Source organism: Amblyomma mixtum, chromosome 3 (assembly GCF_055824585.1).
Source record: "Amblyomma mixtum isolate Tamu chromosome 3, ASM5582458v1, whole genome shotgun sequence".
NCBI classification, from domain to species: domain Eukaryota; kingdom Metazoa; phylum Arthropoda; class Arachnida; order Ixodida; family Ixodidae; genus Amblyomma; species Amblyomma mixtum.
The window spans coordinates 364,909,595-364,922,620 of NC_143014.1; positions in this window are offsets into that span (position 1 = coordinate 364,909,595).

Genomic DNA, 13,026 nt, shown 5'->3' on the forward strand with positions numbered 1-13,026 from the left:
TCAGCTACCCGCCCGTTCTCTGCGCGCTTCTTTTCAAAGAAAGCCAGGTGCGTATTTCAATCTGGCCTTCAACTTTCTGCTGTACTCCCTCTAAGGAAACGCAAGAAATGGAAGAATACAGGCATTTGTCCCCGTGCCATGCCACTGTGGTAGTGTCACTGCGCCAAGTAGTCCGGCAAATAAGCAAGTATTGCTTTCCCTCCCATTTCTCTCTATGAAAACCGAACAACGAAGCCTAGGCTGACAACTGAATGCTTGAACCACCGGTTTCTCCACTGGCATTAACCACATCGTGCTAATCGCGGGGTTCTCTTCTTGAGCCCGAAAGGCGATGGTGACGGCTATGGGTCGGAGAGGGCTCTGTTGGCGTTTCGAAGGCATTCAAAACTCTCGAATACCTCTGCAGTGCTCCTTTTACTCAAATGTCATCTGAATCGAATGCAGTTGAAAAAACTTGCTCGCAAGTTTGGGAGGCGATATCTATGACACACAGTTCGAAAGCATTTGAAACGCCTAGCACACACAGAGATTAGTGGGGAAGCATCAGCAGTAGTGGATCAGTGGTAAGAGCTCTCGGGTACTGAGTCGCAGTTCACGGGTTCGAATCAGGCCGAGGCGGCCGCGTTTCGATTGAGGCGTAATTCAAAAGGTAGCCGTATGATGTGCGATGTCAGTGCACGTTAAAGATCCTCAGGTGGTCGAAAGTATTAGGGAACCCTCTACTATGGCACCTCTCTCTTTCGCCTTTCACTTCTACCTTCCTCTCTTTCATTACATTGCGGATCTTATGTCCACCGCGATGTCAGACTATTACTCTGCCATTTCCTTTCGTCAAAAAAAAAACAACTTTTTCCAAATATAATCTCGTCTTATAGCGCTCTCGGAGAGCAGTGACCGTTCACTCCTCATCTGACTTGCTGTACTCCTTCCTGTTCGTACTCTCGGATGTGCAATCAGAGGACGCTGTAGCAAGCACAACTCGTATGCGTGTGTCTGTAATTTCCAGACGAGGGTGGGCAGAGATCGTACAGAAAGCCCCTAAGTTATTCCCTCTGCGTACCTGACCACTCTATTCTGGGGCGACGGAGAGCTACTGCAGGGGCAATGGGGACAACATCAAGGGTGCAGAAGGGGCGCTGCTGCCTATCCAGAAACGGGCCGCAGCACCACACCCCACCTGCGAGGTATTTCCGGCCCCGCCGGTGAGGTGTCTCCACAGTTAGTTATCTGTGTCTCACTATGTCGCCTCGCTCAGAGCGCCGGAAGTTCGCCTGCGGTGACGGCAGTAGGCCCTGGCGATGGCGTCGGGGTTGGGCATCCACCTCGCTTGCTAGATGACCCGGGTTCGGATCCTGGTTCCGAGAATTCACCACCGGCTTTGAAAAAAAAACACTCCGCATGTCGGAGAAATTGCTTATCCGGGCCAGGCTTGTGGCCTCATCTCCGTGACCGAAAGCGACAACGAACTCCCCCACCAGAGCAAGATTTGTCCACCCTGGTGAAGTACTTGACCACAACTTTCTATGAAGAAATCAATTACCCCTCTGCCATCAGTCCCCAACAGCTGCTGAGCAACTGACTAAGACGGGTGTCAGACCTGTGACGCAGCGGGGGATAAGAATCTCTGGCACCGTACAGGCCACCACTGGAAATAGAACCAGGCGACGGTTAGCCCAACAACCTTGTCCAGTGAGGCTAGCCTAGCAGTGCTGTTCCAGGAAGTAGCGGGTATTAAACGGCATGACACAGGGATTACCTAGCTTAGGAAAGATGAGGCGTATACATTATTAAGGGGCAGGAACATATGGTGGTATCATAGATTAGCTGAAAGACAATAACTAGGAGTCGTATTCCTCATCAATCAGGATATAGCTGCCAAATAGAGGATTTCTGTAGTACTAAAGCCAGGGTGGGAGCTATCGTAATTAGGCTTAATAAAATGTTCAAGCTGAAGGTCGTGCAGGCCCACGCGCCTACATCCAGCCATGATGACTAAACCGTTCAAAGGTTCAATGATGTCGCGAAATCGGCAGTGAACAAAGTAAATCACAGTACACTGTACCAATGGGCGACTTCACTGCGAAGGTAGGCAAGAAGCGGGCAGAAGAGCAGGCGGTAGCGACTATGGCGTAGACTCCAGGAATATCAAGGGGGAGTTGTAAGTAAAGTTCTCAGAGAGAAATAACTTAAAGGTCAAGAGTACTTCTATCTGGAAACGAGAGAAGTGGCAGTGGACGCGGAAAAGCCGCAATGGCAGGATTACAATCTAAAGTGACTCATACTATGCGCTCACCCTGGTAGCGTGAGGGATGTGCGGGTCCTCGGAAAGGCGCGCTGTGGCGACCACAGAATGGTGAGGTCAAGAATTAGCTTAGACTTGAAGACGCAACGGACGAGACTAGTAAAGCGGAAGCCCGTTGACGAGTTGGCGGGAAGAGGGAAGGTAGTGTAATTCAGTATATAGCTTCAGAGCAGATATTCGGCTTTAACTGAGGAAGACGATCCTACTGTTCAAACACTCAACGGTAATATCACAGCTATAGTTACGGAGTGACCAGTAGTAGTGCGTGGTAGGATGGTTTAACAAGATGCCGGCAAGCGATCTCAGGAGGCGAAATACTTGTAATGAAACACTAAAGAATGAAAGGGTTCAACCCCTCAGAACTTGAAGAGCGATCAAAGTTAATAATGTGCAAGGTAACAGACGTTAGGAAGTTTAATATGCACAAAATGAAGCTTAATCTAAAGAACTCAGGTAGCCTAAAATCAGTGAAGAAACTAGGCTTAGGTAAAAACCAGATCTATGCGTTGAGACAAAGAGAGCAATGTCATTACCTATATATGGTTAACACAGGTAAAGTAGCCGAAGAGTTCTACACAAATCTATACAACATCCGATTCAATCAGAAAGTTAGTTAGAGAGGCAGTAGCGCACAGCGGTGGCACATCCCGCCAGTAACGAAAGAGGAATGAAAAAAAGCGACTAGGAGAATTTAAAAAATGGCTGAGGCTTAACTTGGTTAAGCCTGGAGAATGCGAAGCATCATCGTGTCGCGTAATTTGGAGGCGCAGAACCACAGCGACGGCGCGAGGTCGGCCCCAGTTTCTCCACTGCCGTGAGGTCATCGTGTCACGTGGTGTGGCATCATCGTGTCACGTGATTTGGAGGCGCACAACCACAGCGACGGCGCGAGGTGGGCCCCCGTTTCTCCACTGTCGTGTCGTCATCGTGTCACGTGGTGCGACGTCATGTATCACGGGATTTGGAGGCGCACAACCACCGACGGCGCGAGGTGGGCCCCCGTTTCTCCACTGTCGTGACGTCATCGTGTCACGTGGTGTGACGTCATGTATCACGTGATTTGGAGGCGCACAACCACAGCGACGGCGCGAGGTGGGCCCCCGTTTCTCTACTGTCGTGACGTCATCGTGTCACGTGGTGTGACGTCATGTATCACGTGATTTGGAGGCGCATAACCATGGTGAAGGGCTGAAGTGGTAGCTAAAGTAGTACGCTTCGCATAAAAGGGAGAAAACAGCTGGTGAAGATCAGGTGTGCTGAAGGCCGGGGGGGGGGGGAATTGTGCCGGAAAAACTAGCTAGTCACCCTGTATACAAAATCCCTTATGACCTCGGGGGTGCAAGAAGCTTAGAACACCAATTTTATTTTAACAGGAGGCGTGAAGGACTTCAAAAATCAAAGGTCGATGAGCTTAATATCTGTTGACTACAAGGTATTTGCTAAGGTAATCGTTAATAGAAGCAGGACAACCTTATACTTCAAACAACGAAATTATCACGCAGGCTTTCGTATCGGATACTCCACTATAGACCATCTTCACACTATCAGTTAGGTGATAGAGAAATGCGCAGAAATGCGCAAGCCCTATATACAGCCTTCATTATTGCGATAAAGCGTTTGGCTCAGTAGCAACTCCAGCAATCATGAAGGCATTGCGGAATAAGGAAGAAAAATAGCCTGATGCGAAACTCCTGGAAGATATCTCAACGATTGCACCGCTGTCATAGTACTAAATAAAGTCAGCAATAAAATTTCCAAAAGGGAAGGTGTCAGGCAGGGAGATACGATCTGGTCAATGCTATTCACCGCCTGGTTAGAGGAGGTGTTCCGAGGCATGGATTGAGAACAGTTAGGGACAAGTGTTCATGGAAAATACCTAAGTATATTGCAATTTGCTTATGACATTGCCTCGCTGAGTAACTCGGGAGATGAACAGCAAAGGGCGATCAGTTAGTTACACAGGCAAGGCGGAAAGCTGGATCTAAAAATAACATGCACAAAAATTCAGGGGGCACTTTGGCGCTCTAAAGTTCAGAAAGCGAAAAAGCCTTGCGCACAGGTTTACATTAATTTCTTTTTTTCTTTTTTCTTGTTTTTAACTCTTTCCTTTTTTATTAATTTTTTGTTTTCTTTCTTTATTTTTAGTTTTTGTTGTTTTTTATTTTTTCTTCACGGAAGGGAGAATGATGGGAGTGAACGAAGACACCGTATTCACTAGGCGCGCCTTTGTTTATTGCAAACCATTTAGCTGGTATGGCGAAGGGAATAGCGTGCTCGTGTCGCACTCCGGAGACCCTGGTTCCATTCCGCAACTCGACCAATTTCCTACTGGGTTTTATTTATTTAGCTTGGAGAATCACTATACCATTTCTTTAATTGGTTGCATGGTTACAATTGGCCCCGTTTGAAATTCGCGCACTGTGACGTCCCCACCATTTCAACCAATTGAAAAGCGTGACACTTCTCTTGACAACTTCTGCTCACAACGATGAGGTATTAAAGGCTTCTGTCTTAAAACCAAAGTTCAACAGCCTTGCAAGGAAAGCGTTGTTGACATTTGGTAGACAGCTGCTGGAAGTGGTAACACAATACGTCTACTTAGTGCAGGTAGTAATCGCTGATCATGATCATGAGAGGGAAATAATTAAAATAAGTACGAGGTGGAGCTCATACCGCAGGTTGTCTCAGATCATGAATATCAGTTTACCAATATCCCTCAAAAGAAAAATATACTACAGCTGTATCTTACCGGTACTCAACTATGGGGCAGAAACGTGGAGGCTAGCAAAAAGGGTTAAGCTTAAGTTAAGGACAACAATGCTAGTTCTGGAAAGAAAAACGATATGTGGAACGTTAAGAGACCGGAAGTGGGCAGAGTAAGTTATTGACATCCTAGTCGAAAGCAAGAAGAAATGTTGTTGGGCAAGGGATGTAATACGAAGGCAATCACAAAATGAACAAGGGAGGGGAAAACCTCAGGTTGCTTGAGCCAACGTTTCGACAAGGGGACTTGTCTTCGTCTGGGCAAAGCGTTCATCATTGGCAGGGATTAAATAGGGCCTTCGCTCCGAGGAGGAAGGCCCGGGGGTGGGGAAGGAAAGTGGTGTGAGAGGGGATGCGTGTCAGGAAGGGGAGGGAGGTGAATCTTGATTCGTTAAGCTGCAATAGTGGAAAAAACTTATATCCAGGGGGTGTGTAATGAACAAAGGCTTTGAAGGGCCTGCGACGGGGGGCATGCGCTGGGTGGACCTGAAAAACTCAGATAAGAGGATTAGTCAGTCTGGTACAGGGAAATGAGAACAAGGCAAACAAAATAGGCTGGCAGTGGAAGGAGAAGGAAAGGGGGGACATTTCCAAGGAAGGACAAGGCAGGGGGGGGGGGGGGGGGGAATGGCTCGAGTTCAGAGAAAGCCAAAAGGTGGGGGCAGAGGGGGTAACAGGAATGTCATGGTTTCCGAGAACTGACAGTAGGGGTTTAGGAGAAAAAAAAAGGGTGAACAAAGGGACAGGGTGAGAAGGCCGGAAATGCGGTGGAAGATATGACGTGGGAAGGGTGCAAAGAGCGACAGTATAATCAGAAGTACTTGTATTTGGGCGTGTTGGTTCATAACTTTTCAGGAGGACACAGGGGCGCAACAAAAGACATGGACTTAGAAGCAGACAGGGTCAAGGGCTTGTCCCTGTCTACCTCCACGCCCCGCGCCCCCCATCGTGTCCCTGTGTCCTCCTGAAAAGATAATATACTTATGCGAGGTTCCTAGAACCTCGCATAAGCATAAGTGGGCGTGTGAACAGCATCGTGGCACGGTTGCTTGACAGCATGCGTTTGTTCATGAAGATAGCGGGATATCTCAGATCTACGTAGCATCGACCGCTCCAACAGACACCGCATGGATTGCACCTGCACCTTATTGCTGTTATGCTGACCTGGCTTCATATGACCCGTCCTGGCAACCATCTTGGACCGTGGCTCCTTCTCAGAAGTTCGGCTCATCGCCTACGACATCACCATTTCCTCTGGATATAAACGAACGCCAGCGGCCCGCGCCTTGCAGTGGGCGTGTGAACAGCATCGTGGCACGGTTGCTTGACAGCATGCGTTTGTTCATGCAGGTTTGTAATGACGTTCCTATGTTTGCAAAGAAATCTAGCAATGTTTGTCTTGTGCTGTTCACACGCCCACAAGTGCTATTAGGTTTGCTTGTGCAGTCATTTGATGTGTGTGCTCAGCTGGGTCCGCAGTCGGGTGATGTCGAACGTAACACTGGCCCTGGTACGCGTTCTAAGAACAGTGAAACAGATGACTCTGTACAGGAAAATCTTAATGACGTGTTAACTTTATTACAGAACGTTAACTCACGCACTGCTAGAATAGAAACCGAACAGTTACGCTTAATTGCTTCCATATCTGAAATAAAAGAAAATCAGGAATCTATGAAAAAGAATATCTCCGATATCGATGCGAGGCTGTCGGCAGTTGAACTTCAAGCTTCTGCTTCTGACGAAGCTCAACAAGAGCTGCTGACCCTGCGCGAACTCGCTGATAACCTGAGTAGCGAGAATGCCAAATTGCGGCTTAGTCAGTCACAGCTTGAAGACAGGCAGCGAAGAGACAATCTATCGTTTTTTGGCTTACTTGACAGTCCAACAGAAACATGGGAAGGAACGGAAGACAAGCTTTTGAGCGTTATCTCTAACTGCTTCAGTCCGGCACTTATGAAGGATGCGCTTGAACGTACCCATAGGATTGGTACATTTACGGATGATAAATGTCGCCCGGTCATCGTGAAGTTCTGCTCCTTTAAAACAAAGCAACAAATTCTATCCCAGTATCACCGTAAGTGAAGATTACTCGTTGGAAACGCGTCAGGCCAGGAAAAAGCTGCTTCAATTCGCTAAGGGTCAGGACTCATTTTACAAGCTTAGGTAAAACAAACTGTATATTAAGAACAAATGCTACAGTTATAACCCTGCTCGCGACTGCGTTTTCATGGAGTCTAGTCATCGGGCATCAGCAACTTCTCTTGATAGTAACTCAAGTCAAGGTATCGCTGCTTCATCACATGCTGAGCCGACTGATCGATTGTCTCCTTCGCCAGTCCACAATCAGCAGTCAAATCACGGTACCTCTGGCTCGACCTACGCGCCGTAGGGCTGCGCGAGGGGCAGTGGGCCGGTGTCCGATACTGGCAACTCGCTTTCTTTTCTTTTTTCCAACATACGAAGCTTACTACCCAAGCGCGATGAACTTAATCCTATCATTGATTCGTGTTATGCTGATGTCGTCTTACTAACCGAAACATGGCTTTCTTCCAAGATAGCGGACATTGAACTATTTGACTGCAAAAAACGCTATAACGTGTTTAGATCTGACAGATGTGAGAGATCTGGAGGAGTTGTTTTAATAGCTGTCGCGGACAATTTTGTAGCGTTGCCTATTAATATGCCAACTAGCCTGGAACTGGTTTGGGTGGAACTTAGTGTACGTTTTAAGAGAATGATTTTGGGTATATGTTACCGTCCCCCGTCCTCGAGCCATACATTCGTTGATGAATTGCATGATTCCGTTAACTTGATCACTGTACGATTTCCGAGTACACCTATTGTCTTAGCTGGTGACTTTAACTACCCTAGTATCGTGTTGACTAGTACATCACCTTATCTCGGCTCTTTTTCTACTGAGTGTAAAAAGTTTTTGTCATCTTGTATGGATTTCAATCTTTCGCAGTTAGTCTCTAAACCTACTCGAACTACTTTATCCTCATCGAATGTTTTAGATCTTGTTCTAACTAACGTGCCTGATCATATCCCTTCGATTTTTTACCTACCTGGTCTCAGTGATCATTCTTTGCTGCATTTTGATGTACAAATTCCTGTGTCTATCCGAGTTAGTCAGACTAAACACATTAGAGATTATAAACGGGCTGACTTTAATGCTATTAACTGTGAACTAGCTGGTTTTTTGGATGATTACTTACCAGGCTTTTCACAGCGTTCTCTTTACGCTAACTGGGATTTGTTCAAGCATATCGTTGAACATCTCATTAACACTTTTGTACCATTAAGATCTTTGAAGTGCGATCGGGAATCACCTTGGTTTAATAATGTTTTAAAAAGGCTCTCCAATAAAAAGAAGCGCTTGTTCCGCTCTGCGAAGTTGTTGAATTCTAAACAACGATGGGAGGCCTACTTTTCCGCAGCTGCTGAGTACAAAGGTGCGCTAAAAAACGCAAAGGACACATTTTTTAACCACACACTGCCTGCTATGCTGGTCAATAATCCGAAACAATTTTGGAATGTAGTTAACAAGAAAGACCCTGCCACAATACTACTTACTTCTTCTGATGGTGTTGCCTTTCCTCCATACGAATGTGCTTCTGTTCTAAACAGTATATTTGCTGCGGCATTTTCTACCAATGTTTCTCTTGTTCATCGCGTGGGCCCTGTTTTTGATGCGCTTCCTATGGATCCAGTTATATTCGACGCGTCAGGCATCCAGTGCATCGTAGAAAATCTTAAGGTTTCCTCTTCCTGCGGTGTTGACAACATTAATTCGAAGTTTTTAATAATACAAAGTACTATTGTTCCATAATTCTTACTAAATTGTTTGAACAGTCTCTTGTAACAGGTTGTATTCCCAATGATTGGAAAATTGGGAAGGTGATTCCACTGCATAAGTCCGGAAGTAAACATTCTCCTGATAACTTTAGACCTATATCGCTCACTAGTATTCCGTGCAAGATCATGGAACACGTCATATATTCTCATCTCATCTTTTTTTTAGAATCTAACTCCTTTTTCAGCATTGCCCAGCATGGTTTTCGTAAGTCTTTTTCATGCCAAACTCTGCTAATATGTTTCACACATCACCTTCATTGCATCCTTGACCACGGGTCTCAGGCAGATTGCATATTTTTGGACTTCTCGAAAGCGTTTGACACTGTTTCACATGAGCTTCTCTTTCTTAAATTAAGCAATCTTAACATAGACCCTAATGTCCTTGCATGGCTACAATGCTTTCTTTCTAACCGTTCACAATTCGTAAGAGTGAACAATATAAACTCTCATTCTTTGCCTCTCCGTTCCGGCGTGCCTCAGGGGTCAGTTCTTGGGCCCCTCCTTTTTCTCATCTATATAAATGACTTACCGGCTAACATTTCTTCTTCAATTAATCTTTTTGCCGATGATTGGGTTATTTACCGCGAAATTAGAGATGGTAATGATGTCTCTTGTCTTCAATCCGATATTAACAAGGTTCTTGACTGGTGTTTTACTTGGAGCATGCAACTAAACATTAATAAGTGTAAACATGTACGCATTTCTCGTCTCTCTAATGCCCCTTCTTCTTATCACATTAACAACGTGTCTCTCGAAAGCGTGTCATGTTATAAATATCTGGATGTTTACGTTTCTTGTAACCTGTCTTGGAAAACTCACGCTGAATACATAATAAATAACGCGGATCGCATGCTTGGGTACCTTCGCAGAAATTTCTCACGTTCATCTACTTCAATAAAATTATTACTTTATAAAATATTGGTACGGTCCAAGTTAGAATATGCTGCATCTGTCTGGAGCCCTGGCATCGATTCACTCGTTTCAGATTTGGAAGCTGTGCAGAACCGCGCATGCCGTTTCATTCTTTCTAATTATCACCGAACAAGCAGTGTAACCGCCATGAAATCAAGTTTGTCCCTACCACTTCTTTCCCACAGCAGATCAATAGCCTCATTGTGTCTTTTTCATAAAATTTACCACAACAGCTTTCTCAATCCTAAGTGACTTTCTAGACCATGTTACATATCAGCACGCGTTGATCACCGTCATAAAGTTGGAATCCCATCTTGTCACATCAAATGTTTTCATGACTCATTCATACCCCGAACTTGTGTCAGCTGGAATCACCTTCCCCACGACATCGCAGGTATTTCCGATAACAATGCATTTCGTAAAGTCCTTAATGTTAATACCTCCTGTAAACAGGCGGTGATTAGCAATGGCGAGATCGTGTCTCCCTGCTTGACACCCTTCCTTATTGAAGCCGCCGCGGTGGCTCAGTGGTTACGGCGCTCCGCTGCTGACCCGCAAGACGCGGGTTCGATCCCGGCCGCGGCGGCTGAATTTCGATGGAGGCGAAATTCTATAGTCGGATACAACTTAAGTCTGCAGTGAAGCTCCGCCCACATTCAGCCTCCGCGCGCAGAATTCCTCCACGACGAAAAAGTAGTCTGTAGCTGAAACGTTTCTTGTTACGTAATCAAGAAGCTTAGCATAAGAAAAAAGTTACGAGCGCTACAGTTTTGATACGCGGATTGTTTGATATAGTCAAACATTAAAAAATTCATTTCGTTTACAGTTGCGATTCGCCAGCGGAGTAATACAAGACGCCGCGGACCGCGGCCCAGTGTTAGCAACTGCTGTTTTTATAAGTTGTATCCTACTATAGAGGCCCGTGTGCTGTGCGATGTCAGTGCACGTTAAAGAACCCCAGGTGGTCGAAATTTCCGGAGACCGTCACTACGGCGTCCCTCATAGCCTTAGTTGCTGCGGGACGTTAAACCCTAATAAAGCAAACCAAACCAAACCTTAATGTTTCTTTCTGAGTATGTGTCGTTTATTACTGTATAAAAATTGCCTTTTACTGTCTACACACTGTTTTAATATATCCCCACTGCATTCTAATCTTATTGCCTTCCTGTGTTTTCACTTTTTATGTATTCCTGGTTTATTTTTGTTTTCTCTCCTTGTTGTTGCTGTTTAGGATGAATTTTTATGTATTCCCACTCCCCTCTGTAATGCCTTCAGGCCCTGCGGGTACGATAAATAAATAAATAAATAAATAAATAAATAAATAAATAAATAAATAAATAAATATGGTAGGCCAAGCTGGGCATCGACGACACGTTGCCACAGATGGACGTGTGTTCGATAACATGAGCGTTCGACACCATCCTTCATTGTTCCGGAGCGTATAAAATGTGCCCTACGGAAGCAATTCTTGATAGATTCCGCAGTCAGTGTCATGCACGCGTCCTTATCGTCTCATGGCGGAGAACGGAGAGGTCGGCATTGGGACGTCGGCCCATGGTCAGTCACTGCTATCTTTCTACACTGGTGACGCGCCCCGATAGGAGAGCTTGAGCACGTGAATTATGCCCATGTCAACTGGTTCGTCTTGCTTGTCGCCTTCGGTGGCAGAAGAGCGCGGTAAAAGCAGCAAGGAGATGGCGGAATATCGTGTGCCACACAGTCTGCCGCAAACGGTGCGCCGTGTGGGCGCCCATTGTTTGCCGCATGAATAGGACCTCTCAATTATTTTCAAGCCAGTCGGACAAGTCAGTTATCATCCTCATGCCCCTCTACATTTTTTCCTGGTGGAACACGAGACGGAACATCATCCAAGCCTCTGTATGGTGCCTGTAGAGTTCGAGAACGTAGTTCCCAAAGCATTGCTCTTTTGTGGGTCTTCCCGATGATGAACAGCGGCCGTCAGTCGCTGCCTTCCATGTCCTCGCACAAGAGGACAGTAACCAGAAGCTCACTGCACTTTCCACCAGCGCTAGGCGTCGCATTTCAAGGCACGCGTTTTGTACGGCCACATCGAGCATTATGTTTTGTCATCATACCATACATATTGTAATTGTTTTCGGTTTTTGGGGTGGTCAGATTTTTTTGCTCCAAAATATGTTTTGGGGGAGGGGGCGGGGACGGGTACGGTAATGTGGAGACAATCTTCGCTCTCATCACCTGCAAGATAAAGAGTAAATGAGTCTCCGGCCACAGTTTTTCGTTCCATCCGAGGTGCTATGTAATTGCACTAATACATTTTTTTTTTCTCGATAGCCCCACCCTCTTTCGTAATAAGCTATCTTTTTTTACAATTGCCGCCGTTGTAAGTGCGCTCGACTTATATCTATTCTCAGAATAATGCAGTGCGACCATTTAGAGGCTTCCGCCTTGGTTGTTATGGCGATAAAGGTATTGAGCGGATATTTGCCAAGCCATTGGTTCGCAGGAGCGGTTCAACCTACCCTCCTTGCAAACGCGAAGGAAGGGTGCAACGCATTGCAAGGAGCAGTAGTCTGAGCAGCACATAACGTCTGCCCCTTTGACCTGCCGTGGTTCCAAGGGGCGTTTGCATGAAGGAAACCTGACTTACGGAGACTTGCAAAAGTTTAAAATGGAGTGTCTACAATGGGTATCGCAGAAAAGCCACGCCACAAGGATTCGTGTTACATGTGCGTATAGTGAAATTGCGTCATATAGAGGGCAGTTTAACCGGACGTTCCGGCGCAGGTGCGAGAGAGGATGAGTTGACATATCGATATCTTGATCGGTAGCCTTGCTTATCATGATGTTATCTGCGCTTGTTGTGTTATCTTCTTGTCCTTGTCTTTTTGTGCGCAGTAACCCCCGCCCCTTGTATTCACCATGATTGACCGACTAGCCCAACAACGTACGCTCTTATCATGATGTCTTCTCTTTCGAATCTTTCGATGCGTAAATTTAACGCTTACAACGCAGGGTTGAATAATGCGCCGCTGTGGTCATACTGTTTATTCAAAAAGGAAATGCAAGGCGAAAATACGCTGTACCCGCTTATTCTTACAGAAAGTGATTTCTGTACATACTGACGAAATACACCTTTCGTTTCTTAATATTATTATGCGCCGCAAACTCAGTACCGGAGTGCCTGCAGCGACGACCTTGTTTATTTTCGGAAT